This window comes from Sminthopsis crassicaudata, chromosome 3, assembly GCF_048593235.1.
Source record: "Sminthopsis crassicaudata isolate SCR6 chromosome 3, ASM4859323v1, whole genome shotgun sequence".
Taxonomy (NCBI): domain Eukaryota; kingdom Metazoa; phylum Chordata; class Mammalia; order Dasyuromorphia; family Dasyuridae; genus Sminthopsis; species Sminthopsis crassicaudata.
The window spans coordinates 631336168-631352782 of record NC_133619.1 but is presented as its reverse complement, the minus strand read 5'-3'; the positions used below and the strand labels follow the sequence as shown (position 1 = coordinate 631352782).

The 16615-nt window shown below is 41.2% G+C and overlaps 1 protein-coding gene across 1 annotated transcript in view; it reads left to right on the top strand.

Annotated features, from left to right (window-relative positions):
• Positions 1 to 16615, top strand: part of PRDM16 (PR/SET domain 16) — a 621205-nt gene that overhangs the window by 79743 nt on the left and 524847 nt on the right.

Genomic DNA, 16615 nt, shown 5'->3' with positions numbered 1-16615 from the left:
TCATCAAACTAGGAAGGACCCATGACCTCCCAGAGGCAGCTTATGGGTAACACTGATTGTTAGAAAAGCTGTCTGCCTCTTGGCAATCACCACCCGTTCCTTCTCTGGGGAGGGAGAAAGCATTGATGGGTATTTTCAAAGTCAGACTCTTTTAGGTTAAGTAAAGGCCAACACTTTCCATGAGTTTGCTCTCTCTTGAGTGGTGGTTATGTCAAGGAAGGTAGTGAGCATCCTTTCCCCAGAGCTCTTCAAACAGAGGCTGGATAACCAAGTTGGGAATGTCAGAGGATGGATTCCTGTTGAAGTTTGGTTTGGACCAGATATAGCCTCTAAGGTCCCTCCTAAGACTGGGGAACTTTTCCAATCACTCTATCTTCGATAGGGACAAGACATGGACTAGTGATTTTGTCTGTTGTTGGGGCTTCATGAACCCATTTGAGGTTTCCTTGGCAAATACTTGAGTGATTTGCATTTCCTTCTCCAGCTCATTTACAGATGGGGAAATTGAGGCAAACAGGGTGAAGTGACTTGCCCAGGGTCACACAGCTAGTAAATGTCCCAGGCTGGACTTGAACTCAGAAAGATGAATCTTCCTGACTCCAGGCCCAGCCCCCTATCCACTAGGCTACATTGGGATAGTTTCCAAGCAAGAAAACTCCTCCTGTTATTGCTAGTTCAGCTCTTCTCTAAAGAATCATTTATATAGCATAAGTTTGCTCAGAATCACAAAAATCAAGGATGTATCAGGAGGGAGAACTTGAATCCAGGTCTTTTTGGCTTAGAGGATATTTCTATATGCACAATGTCACACAGGCTCTGGAGCCCAGAGTAAGTCCTTAATGACTTGTTAGTGAATTAAAATTGAATTGATTTTGCATCTCCTTCAACACCTAGTCAAGCGTACAGCAAGTACCCAAGGAATGCTAGGAGAATTTTATGTCAAATCTCTTCCCTTTCCTCCACGACTCAGCAGATTGACCTTGAAGGACTCTCAAGGTCACTTGGTCTGACTTCCTCCACAATGCCTGCCTTGTACTTTATCAGCTGCCTCTAATGACAAGTTCTCAATGGCTCACTGGTCTGGTGGGACCCACCCCTTCCTCGGCTATTCTGCCTTCAATGTTTGTACTCGGCCTTGGAGCAGGTTGATGTCCCAGCATTTTAAAGACCCCAATCGAGGAGCTCAGAGAGCAGGTAGAAGATTTAGGAGAGGATCTGGCTTCCAGTCCTAGCTCATCTCCTTATTACCTCTGTCTGACCTCAAGAACAAGACTTCTTAATTTCTTAAACTTCCCCTCACCTGGAAAATGAGGGGGCTGGACTCAAAAACTTCCACATCTCTCCCAGCTCCAAATCTGTGCTCCTGACTGAGCAGGGTTCCCCTTACCCAGTCCACAGAGGATCCCAAAGAGCCCAGTGGAGCTTGTATGATTGTTTCACCCAGGTGAGCTTACAGTGTTTTGAATGCTTAGTGAAGGATTATCAAAGCTGGGGATTTGGAAGCCCATAGTTCCTGGGTGTCAGTCTGAAAAACTAATTCCTATGTAAATAGAACAATCCTTTAAGTATATATCATTTAATGCCCAACAGTGATACTGCAGCTCTACTAACACAGAGAGGGGTCTCTTCGATTACCTTCTCTTTTCTTAGCCCAGCTGGCAGGTGAATCCCATTTCACCAATGGCCTGGTATAGGTGGCACAGTCCCTTGGGGTATTGTGATCATGATCAGAAATAGCCCTCATTGGATTTAAGCCCCAGCCATTGTCTCCTGCTGCTGCCCAGAAAACCTTAGGGCCAAGTTCCCTGAGCTATGTGCAGGCACAGGTTGGCCACTTTTAAATGCTTGTTGGTTGATGAAAGGCAGAGTGCTGTGAAGGATTGGGAACTGGTCTTAGAGCCTTGGGTTCTGATACTTGGTAGTTGAATGATCCTGCACAAATCACATAACTTCTGAGGATCTCAATCAACTCTTTTTTTCCCCTTTTTTTATTCTGGTTATACATATACATTAATTTTTAAAATATGCATTTATTTATGAATCATTGTGGGAGAGTAAAATCAGAACAAAAGGAAAAAACGAGAGAGAGAGAGAGAGAGAGAGAGAGAGAGAGAGAGAGAGAGAGAGAGAGAGAGAGAGAGAGAGAGAGAGAGAGAAGGAGAAAGAGAAGGAGGAGGAGGAGGAGGAGGAGGAGGAGGAGGAGGAGGAGGAGGAGGAGGAGGAGGAGGAGGAGGAGGAGGAGGAGGGAAAAGGAAACATAGCATGTGTTGATTTACATTCAGTCTCCATAGTTCTCTCTCTGGATGCAGATGGTGTTTTCTATGCAAAGCTTATTAAGATTGCCTTGGAAATGAACTGTGAGAAGAACCAGGTCTTTCATAGTTGATCATCGCATAATCTTGCTATTGCTGCATACGAAGTATTCCTAGTTCTGCTTGTTTCTCTCAGCATCACTTTGTGTAAATCTTTCCAGACCTTTCTATAATCAGTTTGTTCATCATTTTTTATAGAACAATAATATTCCATTATTTCCATGTATCATAACTTATTTAGCCATCCCCCAATTGATGGGCATCTATTCACTTTCCATTTCTTTGCCATCACAAAAAGAGCTGCTACAAACATTTTTGCACGTGTGGATCCTTTCCCTTACTTTATTATTTCCTTGGGATACAGACCTAAGTAGCACTGCTGGATCAAAGGGTGTGGACAGTTTGATAGCCCTTTGGGCAGAGTTCTAACTTACTCTCCAGAATGGTTAGATCATTTGACAACTCCACCAACAATGCATTAGTGTCCCACTTTACTCACATCCCTTCCAATATTTATCGTTATCTTTTCTGTAATCTTAGATAATCTGAGAAATGTAAGGTGGTACTTCAGAGTTGTTTTAATGTGTGTATCTCTAATCAATCATGATTTGGAGCATTTTTTCATATGACTATAGATTTAGCTAACTCTTTAAGATGAATAGATTCAGAACAAGGGGCAGCTAGATGGTTTCAATGGATAGAACAGGTACTTCCCCTGGAGCCAGGAGTCCAAATCTGTCCTCAGACACTTATCACTCACTAGCTGTATGACTTTGGGCAAATAGCTTAACCCCAGTTGCTACCTTCTCTTGAAAAAAGAGAAAGTTACAGAACATTTGGTAATATGCTTTGATAGCGTCATCTCACTGGGATTACCATGTACCAGTTTAATCAGAAATTAGCCTACCTCCCTGATTATTCAGAGTGTTGTAGAAAATGTTAATAACAGCAAATATTTATATAGTATTTTTGTAGAAATTGCTAATAATATCAAATATTTAGATAGTTTTTAAAGTTTTACAGAGCACTTTATGTTTGTTATTTCCTTTATTTTTAAAATGGGAAGCAGCTAGGTGTCACAATGGTTAAAGCACCAAGCCCAGCTCAGGAAGACCTGAGTTCAAATCTGACTCAGATACTTACTAGTTGTATTAATCTTATTTTGCTTCAGTTTCTTCTGTAAAATGAGCTAGAGAAAAAAATAGCAAGCCACCTTAATACCTTTGCAAAAAAAAAAAAAAAAATCCATACCAGTTCCTAAAGAATTGGACATGACTGCACAACTCCAAACACAAAGAGAAAAAACATCCTAGGACCATAAGTCCAGAGACATGGGATCAAATTCCACATCTGCTCCACAATTACTGGGTAAACAACAAATCATTGAATTCTGAGCTTTAGTTTTCCTTTTTGTAAAGTGAGGAGATATAGACCTTTTCCAGGTAAATTCTATAGATATTTTTTAGGGCTGAAGGCAATTTTTAGTGGTCCTTCAGCCCTCCAGTCTAAAATTTTCACTCTACAGATGAAGAAACTGAGGTCTAAACTGTTTAAGGAGTTTGCTCAAGATCACCCAGAAGTAGATTTGAACTCAGATCTTGTACCTGAGCTGCCTATGCTCTCTTTTGAATGTTACTCACCTCTGTTCTTTGAAGGCATTCTCAATTAATAGATATGAGCAGGGTTTTGATTGTTCTGTTCAAGGCCATATTGTACTCAATATTTTAGATTTGAGGACAGGAAATGTAGTCCCTGTCCTCAGATAGCTTACAATCTCCTGTGGGAGAGTTTTGTTCACAGGCAGGAAGGATGAATGGTAGGGGGTGCAGGAGACAGAAGACAGCCCATAGTACTCCAGGAATTTGAGAAGAATCAAGCAAGTTCGTTTGGGGATCAAGCAAAGCTTCTTGGGGGAGGCGGCGTCTGAGCTGGGACCCAAAGGAATTCAAGGATTCCAACAGATAATAAAGGAGTGCATTCCAGGCGTGGCATCCAGCCCACTTGAGCACACAGAGCAGAGAGAGCAGCAGTGAAGTCTAGGGAGCAGCTACTGGGTCATTTGTCTACAAGGCAGATTTTGAAGATGGCAATAATGTGAGATAAGGCTGAAACTTAGAGCCAGAGGGTCTCAGTAGACCCTCTTGATACCAGGCTGACATTCAGTTGTCCCAACAATATGAAATCACTAAAGGTTCTTGAGTAGAGGAAGTCACATGGTCAGATCTGGGCATTAAAAATAGTATTTTGGTATCTGGGTGAAGAGGGTGGATTGACTGAGAGAGGTTGGAGACTACAGGTGCAAAATATTGCCTATGCTGCCAAATGAGGTGACATGATGCTTCGTGGAGCCCAGTTAATGTGGAATTTGCTGTTGCAATGTTCACAAACTCAGCTGGCTGATTCCCACAGTAGTGGGGGGAGTGGGAATAGTTCTACTTCCCAGGATCCACTTTTTCTAGTGTCAGCTTTGGAAGGTTGAACCAGGCTGCCCCAACCTCTGTCTGCCCTTTGCTTGCCCCATCTTGCAAGTGAAACAAATCCTTCCAATATCTGTGAAAGAACATCTTTCCTCTTCTCATCATCTCTCTATAGAAATCCTAGCATAAGTTCTCTCCAATGGTTTCATCCTAGATTTAGTCCTGGAAAGGATCTTAGAGACCATCTCTAGTCCAATCCTCCAATTTGATAGGTGGGGAAACTAAGACCCAGTTTAAGATTACACAACTAGGAAGTAGCAGGGACAGAATTTGAACTCAGGGCTTCCTAATTCCAAGTCTAGTGCTCTATGTATAACAGTAGGATGGAACACCTATCAAGAGCAGAAAACTCCATTTCTTGTTCATTTGGGGGATGAAAACAATCAGTTCTGGAAGAATCCAAGTTAGGATAGGACAGCAAACAAACATTTGGGATTTAGTTAAATTGAAAAGGAACAGATTAGAAAATCAGACTTCCAATGCTGTTTGAAAAAGCAGAGGTCTCCAAGTATATTTCACTCATGATTTAGATGCTTCCACTGTCTGTGGAAACATTTTGTTGGGTCCAAGACTCCCCTTGTTACAAGCTGGTAATCAGTAGTGAGATTCTATCCTCATGGGCCTGATTCAATACAATCCATCTGGTTTCTGCTCCATAAAAACCTCCACCAGTCTGGGGAAGCCTTTTGCCTACAGCATAATTTATTTCACTTTGAATCCGTCTTCACGTTCACAAACTCAGCTGGCTTGTTCTCACAGTAGGAGGAGAGAAGTTCTACCTTGCAGGCTGCCCAACTTCATCTTGATTGCTATCTTCCAGTTCCTTAAGAGAAGTTAGATTTAAGACTTTACTATGAAATGGGATGATTCCTTGGGAGTAAGGGGACAGAGACTGTCAGTTGCAGTGGGTAGACTTTAAGTTATACCAAAAGGCAGTAGACTATTTCATTGATGATGGGTATTCTCTCATTAAAGGGTAGACCAGATGGCTATTTTTGAGTATATATGGGGATGTGTGTGTGTGTGTGTTTGCCACATATTTATGATCAATAGATTCTTGTTCAAATGCATCCTGGATATATATGCCCAGATCACACAGTTTGTAAATGTCTGACACCAGATTTGAATTCAGGAAGATGAGTCTACCTGATTCCAAGCTTATGATATATTCATGATTTTTAATGCTGATAATTTTATTTATAGTTAGCCTATTCAGCAATGAAAATTCCCTTGAAAATTTAGAATATAGATTCTGAATTCAGAGGAATCTTCCTTATTGAGTGTATACAAAACTATACATTATTCACCTCTCTGAGACTCAATTTTCTTTTATGTAAAATAAGATAATAAAGGCACCGACCTCACAGGGTTGAACACATTTTTTAAACCTTAAAGCCCATTGTAGATGTTGGCTTCTATTATTTTCTTGTTCTCATCTTTTTCAATGGGATTCAAAGAGAAACAGCCATGGGACAATTCAACACTCTACTATTATTCTTTGATATTTAATGTTGTCTGAAATTGCACAGGTGGATAAAAACACTACTCTTTGTTTCATCATCAGCTTTACTTCTCCAACCCAGCCTAGCCAGAATATCCAAATAAATGATGATGAAGTCATAAAGGTTGTGAAGTATCAAGGCAATAAAGTTGTGAAATTCCAAGACTGGATCTTCCTCCAAAATCAAACAAATTGGAATTTTTAAAAAATATACAAAATCAGCTTTGTGGCTGTTTCCTTTCTTGTCTCCTAAGTGGACATCTGTGAGTTCTAGGGTCCTAGAAGTGGCTGATTTCATGACTAATTCAGAAAAACCTCCTTCCCTAGTCCTCCCCTGCTGCACGCCTGTTTGGCTGACATCCCAGCAAGGGTGAGGCAGAATCGAACAAGAATTGGAGAGAGTGTTATAGGGCCTTGATCATTCCATCGATAATTGGCAAGCATTTATTGAAACAAGAGGCAGTTGTGGGGTAGTAGCCAGCAACTCTGGAAAAAAGGTCCACTCTGGAAGACTTGAGTCTAATACATATAAGCCTTCCACGAGTCATTTAATCTCAGGGGGCGGGGTAGGAACTTTTCGTACACTTGGAGTTACAAATACGGCCTTTAAATGATGTGCTAAAGATTTTATGTTTTATTCTAAAGGCAATAGGGAGCCACTGAATATTTTCGAGCAAACAAGAAATAAGAATAAGAGAGAGAAATAACAGAGGTTAGATCATAGACTATGTAGAAAGAAATGGTGCACAAGAAAACTAACAAAAAAAAAAAAAAAGGAAGGGGGCTGGTTATGAAGTACTTTCTAAGCCAAACATAGGATTTTATATGTGATCCTAAAATTTTTAAGATGGAGTAAGATGGCAGCACAGACCTTGAAATATTTGTTGCAGGATGACATAATAAAAAGAACACCAGAATTAGAGTCAGAGGATTTATGTTAACAACATTACTGATTAATAAGGATAATAAATAACATTATTAAATAAATAAATAAAATTAAATAAAAACATTATTAACTAAATTAATAGATAAGACTTATATAGAGTTTTAAGCCTTGCAAAGTGCTTTTCATATATTATTTTAGTTGTCCTAAACAATAATGTCATGAGACAGGTGATATTATTATACCCATTTCACATATGAGGCCAAGGTAATTGAGAGAGATTAATGAATTTGACCAAGGTCACACATTGAGTGAGTGCCTGAGGCAGGATTCATACAGATTCAAAAGCTTTCTCTGTTACTCACTGAGCAATATTGGCTCCTTCAGTTTTCTCACTTGTAAGGAAGATTTTTTAATGCTCTGGACCCATAAAGTACTTTAGCATAAAGGTGCTGAGCTCCTGTTATTATTTGTAATATGACCAGAAAACTGGCAGAAATCTTGAGAGGGCCTGTTTTCTTCTGAGTTTTTTTTTTTTTTTTTTTTTTGGTGCAGCTCTGCAGGCTGTCAGAAAGCAACTAAGGGGTTTCTATGCCTTCCCCCAGAGTGGTTCTGAGGCCTGAATGGGGCCCACTCTCACTTAGCCTGGTCTCCAGCAGCTCTGGGGATTGGATGCTCCTATCAGGGACCAAAGGACGAAAGAGAAAAATGTGCTTCTTCTGGCCCTATGAAGGATTGTCATTCTCCTCCCCCAGATGGGAGCAGCTGTGATACTGAACCAATTCTAGCTGCCTGTGAGCCAGGCCAAGTATGTGCTTGGATAGACTGTGTGTGCCCTTTACAAATTTAAGTTCAGTATTACTGGGAATGGGCCAAATCTATGAAGTAGAGTCCCTGAATCCTCTTGCATTTGCCTCTGTGCGTTTATGTTTATGTGTATCTATGTATGTATGTTTCATATTTATGAAAAGGAGAGAGAAATAGAAAGCTACAGAGGACAGAAAGAGATGGACAAGAGAGAAATAAAGGAGGGGGAGGAAGGAAGGAAGGAAGGAAGGAAGGAAGGAAGGAAGGAAGGAAGGAAGGAAGGAAGGAAGGAAAAAAAAGTGAAAGACAAAGGGGGAAGGAGAGAAAAAAGAAAAAGATAAGGGAGAGAAAAAAGTTTGGAAAGGAGAGGAGAGAGGAAGAGATATAGAGAAATAGAGAGTGGATGGAGGCATAGAAAGAGAAAGAAGAAAGAGGAGGCAGAAGAAAAAAGGAAGAAGGAAGAGGAGAAGAAAAGGAAGAAGGAGGAGGAGAAAAAAAAGAAGAAAGGGAGGGGATGGGAGAAAATGTGAGGGGAAGAACAATAATGAAATAGCAAGAAAATGAGTGAATGAAACAGAACAAAGCCAAGGTGAAGAGGGAGAGAATCGATGAAAAAGGAAAGAATAAGAGAGGAGAGGTAGAGACAGAAAGAATTAAACATGTTTACCCTGAGGAAGGAAAGCCTTAGTAGGATGTGCTTTAAGTTGATCTTTGAGTATCTGAAAGGCTATTGAAGGGAAGAAGGTTTACCTTGTGTTTGGAAGGAGAAAGCAAGAGGAGGAGAAATGGGTAGAAGAGGCTCAATGGAAAAACAACTGGAATGAATGTTCAGAGTTGGAATCACTACCATTTTCTACCTGTGTAAGCCTGAGCAAGTCCTTTCCCATTCCTGGGTGTCAGTTTTTTTTTTGTTTTTTTTTTTTTAATTTATAAATTGAAGGATTTACGATAGATGCTTTTTGAGGTTCCTTCCAGCTCTAAACCTGTGATGCTGAGAGGGAGGCAGGATGGGGTGAGAGGAGGAAGTGGAATGAAAAGAAGAAAAAGGAGATGAAGGAGAGGAAAAGGAGGGAGAGAAGGAAGAGGAAATGTTGAGAGAAGAAGAAAGTGAAATGTGTGATTAAAAAAGGGAAGAAAGGGAGAGGAGAGGAAAAGGAGGGAGAGAAGGGAGAGGAAATAATGAGAGTGAAGAAGGAAGTGAGATGTAGGATTAAAAAAGGGGAGGGAAGGAAGAAAGAGAGAAGAGGAAAAGGAGGGAGAGAAGGGAGGGGAAATGTTGAGAGAAAAGAAGAAAGTGAGAGGTGGGATTAAAAAAAGGAGGGAAGGAAGAAAGAGAGAAGAGGAAAAGGAGGGAGAGAAGGGGAGGAGAGAAGGAAGGGGAAATGTTGAGAGAGAAGAAGAAAGTGAGATGTAGGATAAAAAAAGGAGGGAAAGAAGAAAAAGAGAGAGGAGAGAAAAAGGAGGGAGAGAAGGGAGGGGAAATGTTGAGAGAGAAGAAGAAAGGGAGAAGTGGGATAAAAAAAGGAGGAAAGGAAGAAAGAAGAGAAAAAGGGGGAGACAAGGAAGGGAAGGAGAAAGGCAGAATGAGATGAAAAGAGGGAGAAAGGGACAAAGAGCAGGGGCCGCGGCGGGAGCCAGCGGCATCCGTCTCTATCTTGGGGGCACGGGGGCGATGCCCCGGAAGCCCTAGGCGCGTCCCCCAGGCGAGCCCCGGCGCGGCTCCAAGCCTCTCGGCGCGCTCCTCCCCGCAGGCCGCATCTCCAGGGCGCCCGGGAGGCCGAGCTCGCGCGGAGCGGGGCTGGGGTGGGGGTGGGGGAGCAGCCTGGCGGAGGGGAGGGCAGGGGTGGCCGCGCCGGCATGTCCCCGAAGGGCCGGGCCGAGGTCAGTGCGTGGTGGCGGTGTCCAGCACCGCGCCTCCCTCTCCCCCGAGCCTCCTTTCAGGTATCCGGCCCTTTGTCTGCTGATATAACGCTTGCCTGTCAGGCCCGCGGTCAGAGGCCTAATCTTTTTTTCTTTCCCGGCTGAAAAGGCCCCAGCATCACACCAGGGCAACACACTGGCTGCCTATTCTCTCTCCCGGCTGAACGCAATCACTGGACAACTCGGCTATAATTCACTCCCCGGCCGCGCTTTGAAAAGGTGGGCTGCCTCGGTGCTGTTAGCCCAGCGAGATAAATCACGTCCTCGAAATTAACTTCCATTGAAAGGCCGGGCAGGAAGAAAGCGGCCGGGCAAGGCGGAGCCCGAGGAGAAAAGATGGCTAAGGTTGATAAATGTCAAGGCGGACCATTTGGGGGCTGTGATTAAGATCTTATCTAGGTAGGAAGTAAATAGAAAAGACTTAATAAAACTCCGACGGGGCATCCATGCTTATGAACTTGCGAAGGTGGGGTTCTCTCTCTCTCTCTCTCTCTCTCTCTCTCTCTCTCTCTCTCTCTCTCTCTCTCTCTCTCTCTCTCTCTCTCTCTCTCTCTCTCTCTCTTCTCTCTCTTCTCTCTCTTCTCTCTCTTCTCTCCCCTCTCTTTTTTCTCTCTCTAAAGAGAAGACCAGAAAGATCTTATTTAAGGAAAGTTAGATTCAAGGCGTTACTTAAAAGGATTAAAGAATCCCTGGTGAAAACCCAGAGGGTTTTGTTTGAGGGTGGGGAGAGTGGTACAAAAAGCAGAGACAGGGGGATGGAGGGAAGCGGGCTTTGTCTCCAGATTCCCTCCTAAAAATAATGTTGTTGCTGTTGTTTTAAGTCAGTGCTCGGGCTATCCCCCACCTCTCCCCACTCCCTCCCATCCTTAACCTTGTTTCTCTTTTATTTGGTCACGAACATTATTTTGCTGCTGTAAAGTTTTCTTCACATAAAATGCGACCTAATCCGCCTTGGGTACCTGGGAGAATGGGGAGGCCTGCTAGCTCGTAAAAGAACACAGACTTACTTGGGAGGCATAAACTGCCCCTTTTATGGGACTCGCCAAGTGTGTGTGGGGATGGGAGTAGTGGGGAGCCATCCTTTCACACACACACATACATGTGTACCTATGAACACACTCATTCGTTTGCTTTCAGCCAGTGACTCTGGCTACCTGCAAGAACAGCGTAAAAATTTGTTTCAAACTTAGCTAACTTTAGTGAGTTTGAGCACAGGGCCCTGACAGTCTTGCAATGAATCGTCCACTTTTATATATTGGACTCCCCCCTCCCCCCTCAATTCTTCACCCCACCATCTAACTTCTAGCCAATTAGTTCAAATAATATACCAAGTCCATTTACAACTTGAAAGTCACCCAGAATCCTTAACAGCTGTACAGCTGTTTTTCCCGTATGGCCTTCTGTTGGTTAATGAGAATATATACAGTTTTTACAGAGGGACATATCCTGAGATCTAAAATGAACTAATCCAAATCTGGTGGGGGGATGGGGGAGATGGCTGGTGGGCTTTTAGGCCTGACAGCTCTTCAGTGGCCCACTGCTCCTTCCCCACTAACCTACAAAACAAGTGGAATAGGTTTCTAATTAGGAGGAAGATTCCTGCAAACAGATTGGTTTTTTTGCCTTCCCAGAAGCTGGTCATATGTAATGGGGTTGAATTTTGGATACAATTTTTTTTTTCATTTGTTTGTTTTGTTTTTCCTTGTAACCTCAGTGCTTAACACAGTTCTTGGCACAGAGTCGGTACTTTGTGCTTGTTGACGTGACTCGAGGGGACAGAAATCAAACATTAGTTTATCTTTATTTACTGATAAAGTGAGAGTTTCACAATTAAAAAGATTCAATTCTCAATAAATAATGTTTTATAGGATCTTATAGACTTTTGGCTAGAAAGACTACCTAGTTCAATTCCCTCTTCATACAGATGGGAAAACTGAGGTCCAGCTAGTTTAAGGGACTTTCCAAGGATTACACATATGATAACAGCAGAGCTAGAATTATTATTTTTTAAAATAATAGCTTTTTATTTTTCAAAATAAAAAGATAGTGTTCAACTTTCACCCTTGCAAAATCTTGTGTTCCAGATTTTTTCTCCCTCTCCCTCCGCTCCCAGATACAAATAATCCAATATAGGCTAAAAGTGTGCAATTCTTCTAAACATATTTCCACATTTATCATGCAGAACTAGAATTTAAATCCAGGTCCTCTGGCTCGTTCTCTCTGACCACTTAAACATCAGTTTTGTCAACTGCAAATTGAGGACCTTTCCTCTAGGGACTATGTCCTAGATGGGGCTGTTATCCTAGAGGTTTTTGCATATAACAATCACTTAATTTTTTTTTAATTGAATTTTATAGGACTTTAGAAATGTGAGGTGATCATAACAAAAGTGATGATAATTCAAATCTGAACTCAGACATTTTTAGTTTGTGACCCTGGGCAAGTCATTTAGCCTGCTTGCCTCAGTTTCCCCAATTTGAGATAACACCACTTATCTGTTGTAAAGATCATAAAAGAAACTACTTTTAAGCACTTAGCAAGTGCTTGTAACTTAGGGGAGGAGGGAAGAAGGAAAAAAAGATGATTTTCTCTTCCTTTATCCTTCTCTTTGTTGATACCCCCAATCTCACAATTTTGAAAAACCAATTTTTTTTCTTTCTGTGAAAACACTTGTTTCCTTCCCTTGATTTCCCCTTCTTACATCTTTCTCTTTTTCCTCTTTATTTTTTCTTTCATCTCTTTCTCATTTGCCTCCTTCTGTCTGCCTTCCATAGCCCTCTAGGAAAGACAAACACAAGCTTATTCCAAGGACTGGGCTCTCATTTGGCTGGATCCCTCCCTACAGTAGGATTATAGATTTAAAGCTAGAAGGGAGGAAGAGAATAATTATTTATTAAGCCCCTCCTTTACACCAGACACCATGCTAAGTGCTTTACAAATAGTAATCACAGAATATAGGTAAATGTTATTATCTCCAATTTACAGTTTAGGAAACTGAGAGTGACTTGCCCAGGATCAAAGAGCTAGGAATTCTCTGAGTTTAGATTTGAACTCCTCCAGACTTCAGGCCCAATTCTCTATCCACTGCATCATTTATTTACCCAAGGTAGAAAAAGTGGGGAGTGGGACTGGGGCTATGATGCCTGAAGGGCTCATCAGAACTTTAGGAGGGACCATGGAGCCCTGAATGAAATCTGGGAGATAAATCATGAGATGAAATTTGACTACCATCCTTTCTGGGAACAAGGTGATAATGGAATATCTGAGTTTTAGGGAGCTCTTGCACATTGTGGGTCCTTAGGCAAGTCCTTTAAACTCTCACTATCTTCAGCTAACAAAGTCTATGAGGTGTAAATAATTGCTAATTTACTTGTCATTGGTCAAGGGACTTTTCCCATTCACAAAATCACAGGTCTATACAAAGTAGCTTTATTGCCCATTTTGCATTGTCACATAAGAGCAATGGAGATAAATCAAAAGATCTGGGTTCGGATCCTAACACTGCCACCTGCTATGTGACCTTAGACAAATCAGTCAGTCTTTTGAACTTCAGTTTTCTCCTCTATTAAATGATAAGGTTGGACTTGCATATCTCCATGGTCCCTTACAGCTCTAAATCTATGCAGTCATCATGTTTTCAGTGAAAGTTATCATGACACAATGAATGGACATTGAACTGTCTTTGGAGTCCAGAAAATAGGAATTCAAGTCCTTCATTAGATGCTTACCCTCTGTAACAATGAGCAGGTGACTTCATCCCCAGGTAGCTCTCAGATTTTTGGCTACAGACAAGTTTTAGGAACCCACTAGGAGTTAACCCACAGGGGTAAAATTCCAGGTGCCAGTGGACAACTTCCAGAAACAAATGAGCTCCCAATAAGTCTTATTTTTTAACTTGAGGGTATCCATAATTGAGTGAAACTTCAGGGGGGGGGGAAGAAATAAACTCCCAGCCCCCTAGGAAGGGCCTCAGACTTTCCTCCTAAGCCACCAGCCAGGTGTAATCCCACCTTAATGGCTATGAAAAAACGGTGGGGCCCCACAGCCTCCCCTTTGGAAAAAAAGACTACAGTGAGGATTGGAAAGTGACAGATAAGGCAAATAAACGCTACCTCCTAAATAAACAACCGTAGGACAGGAGAAGATGACAAATGATGGGATTGTGTCAGCTTGAGAACAGATTGGACTAATGGCACGCTGGACTTTGCTCTCTGGGGGGATCAATATTCTATCAGGCAGGAGAGCCTGAGACCTTGTGAATAGCATTTATGTGGACAAAAGAGAGATCTGGCCTGATAGTCTGGGCAGACAGGGCCACGGGAGCCTGGCCTTTACTGTAAACTTTAAGTGAAGACAAGGGAGGGAGGGAGAGGGAGCTGGAACAATGGCCTGGGGCAGGGTTCAGTCATTAGGTGGGAGCAGGCACTGTGGGCATTAGCCGAGCCAAGTGGGGAGAGAAGGCTCATCAAGGCCCAGAGCTGGCTGGCCCCATGGGGTGGCACAGCACTTGGTACAAACCTTTTTCCCCAAACCTCAGGCCAAAATTAGGATCTTTAATTTAAAAAAAAATATTTTCATAACCATATTGCATATATAAAAACTTTATTTATTTATATAAATATGTAATATGTAAAGTCATTTTTATATAAATATATAAAATTTTATAGATTTCAATATAGTTTATTTGCTTTGTAATCTTGTGCGTTTTATTTTAAGCTTTAAAAAACATTATTCTGAGAAGTTCATAGGCTTTATCATACTCTTAAATAGAATCCATGATACACATATAAATTAGATTTAGGTCAAATTTTAACTTTCTGATCATATGCATATTTATGGGAACTATTAATTTTTCCAGTCACATTTCATATTAATCACTTTTACCCATTCTCTGTTCCAAACAAACTGACTCCTTATTTCTTGTTCTATTTCCCTTCTATGTGTCTTTGCCCAGGCTGGAATATTTTCCCACCTCACCTCCCTCCATTTTTTTAGAATTTCTGCTTTCCTTCAAAGCTCAGATCAAGTATTATCTTGCACATCAGAACTTTTCAGATTCCGTCTCTTATAGACTTCCTCCTCCTCCTCCTCCTCCTCCTCCTCCTCCTCCTCCTCCTCCCTCCTCCTCCTCCTCCTCCTCCTCCTCCTCCTCTTCCTCCTCCTCTTCTTCTTCTTCTTCTTCTTCTTCTTCTTCTTCTTCTTCTTCTTCTTCTTCTTCTTCTTCTTCTTCTTCTTCTTCTTCTTCTTCTTCTTCTTCTTCTTCTTCTTCTTCTTCTTCTTCTTCTTCTTCTTCCTCCTCCTCCTCTTCCTCCTCTTCCTCCTCTTTCTTCTTTTTCTTTTTTTTTCTCTCTCCCTCCAAAATCATTATGTATACAACTGATTCTTATTTAAGTCAATACTATATTCTTCAAATCAAAATTAAATAAAAGCTCCTTGAAGCAGTAACTATTTTTTTTTCATCTTTCAGTTTCCTATGTCTAAACAGTGTTGGGTATAGAGTGGATGCTTAATAAGCGGTTGTTGGATTGTATTTAAAGATGGGCACTATTAGTCATACATTTAAAGTCAGAAGTATCCTCCTCTATCTATCACAGCTCTTTCCTTTTACTGAGGGAGAAATTGTAACCCAGAGATGGGAAAGGACCTGCTGGGGGTTAATAAATAGAAAGTGTGTAGCAGAGTCAGAATTCATTTTCCTGTAAAAAATAAAACTTATTCTTCAGATGGCTTAGGTGTGTGACCACAACATTCCTCTCCTCTCATCAAACTGCCCCCAAAGGATCTGTTCCCTTTGCATCCTCTGCCTGTGCTGTAATAAAAATCAGAAAAGATTAACTCTGGTTTCAGCAGCTCCCTCCAGCTCATCTCGACTTAGCAGGTCTGGCTAAAGTAGTGCAATTGAGGGCTCCTTTCCAGGGGTTCTCCTCTCAGTGCTGACACCTCTGGAGACTAGAACAGCCTGGCTTCATGAGTGTGTATAGGGTGCCTTAGTTGTCAGATGCAAACTGTCAGGAAGCAGTACTGGGAAATAAAGTCTGAGAAGAATGATGATGATGATGGCAAAAATTCCAACCCATATGCTTTTTACAAAGCTTTTTCCTTAACAATTTTATGAAGAAGGCAATACAATTATTATTGTTTAGAATTAGGGAAATGGATATCCAGAAAGGTTAAGTAAATACCCTGAGCTCACACATTAAGTAATGTTGATTCAGGGTCTCTCCTGGCTCCATGTCCACTATTCTTTGCATTAAACCATACAGTCTTTCAAAAATAGGAGTGTAGCATCCTTCAAAAGTGATATTATTTTTAAATTTGTAATTAATAAAAGGTTAAGCTTAATATACACTCACATATCCATCCTATGTAGATATGTACACATTTCAGAGAGTTTGTTACTATAACTGTGACATATACATATATGTATTCATATGTTCATGGTGTTATAAACATGTATAGATTACATTATGTATGTGTGTGCACTCTGTATATACATATTGTGCTATATATATGTATACATATACACTCTGCATGTATACATGTGCATAATTGGAAGATATAGGTATATGAATATGAATATCTACACACAAATATAGACACCACAGCTATACTAAAAGACTCTCTGAAACGTGAGTCATCCTTAAGCTCTACTTTTGGTCCTTTTTTTTTTTTTTTAAACTGAGAAACTGATGATCCTTGAAGACCATGAAAGCTA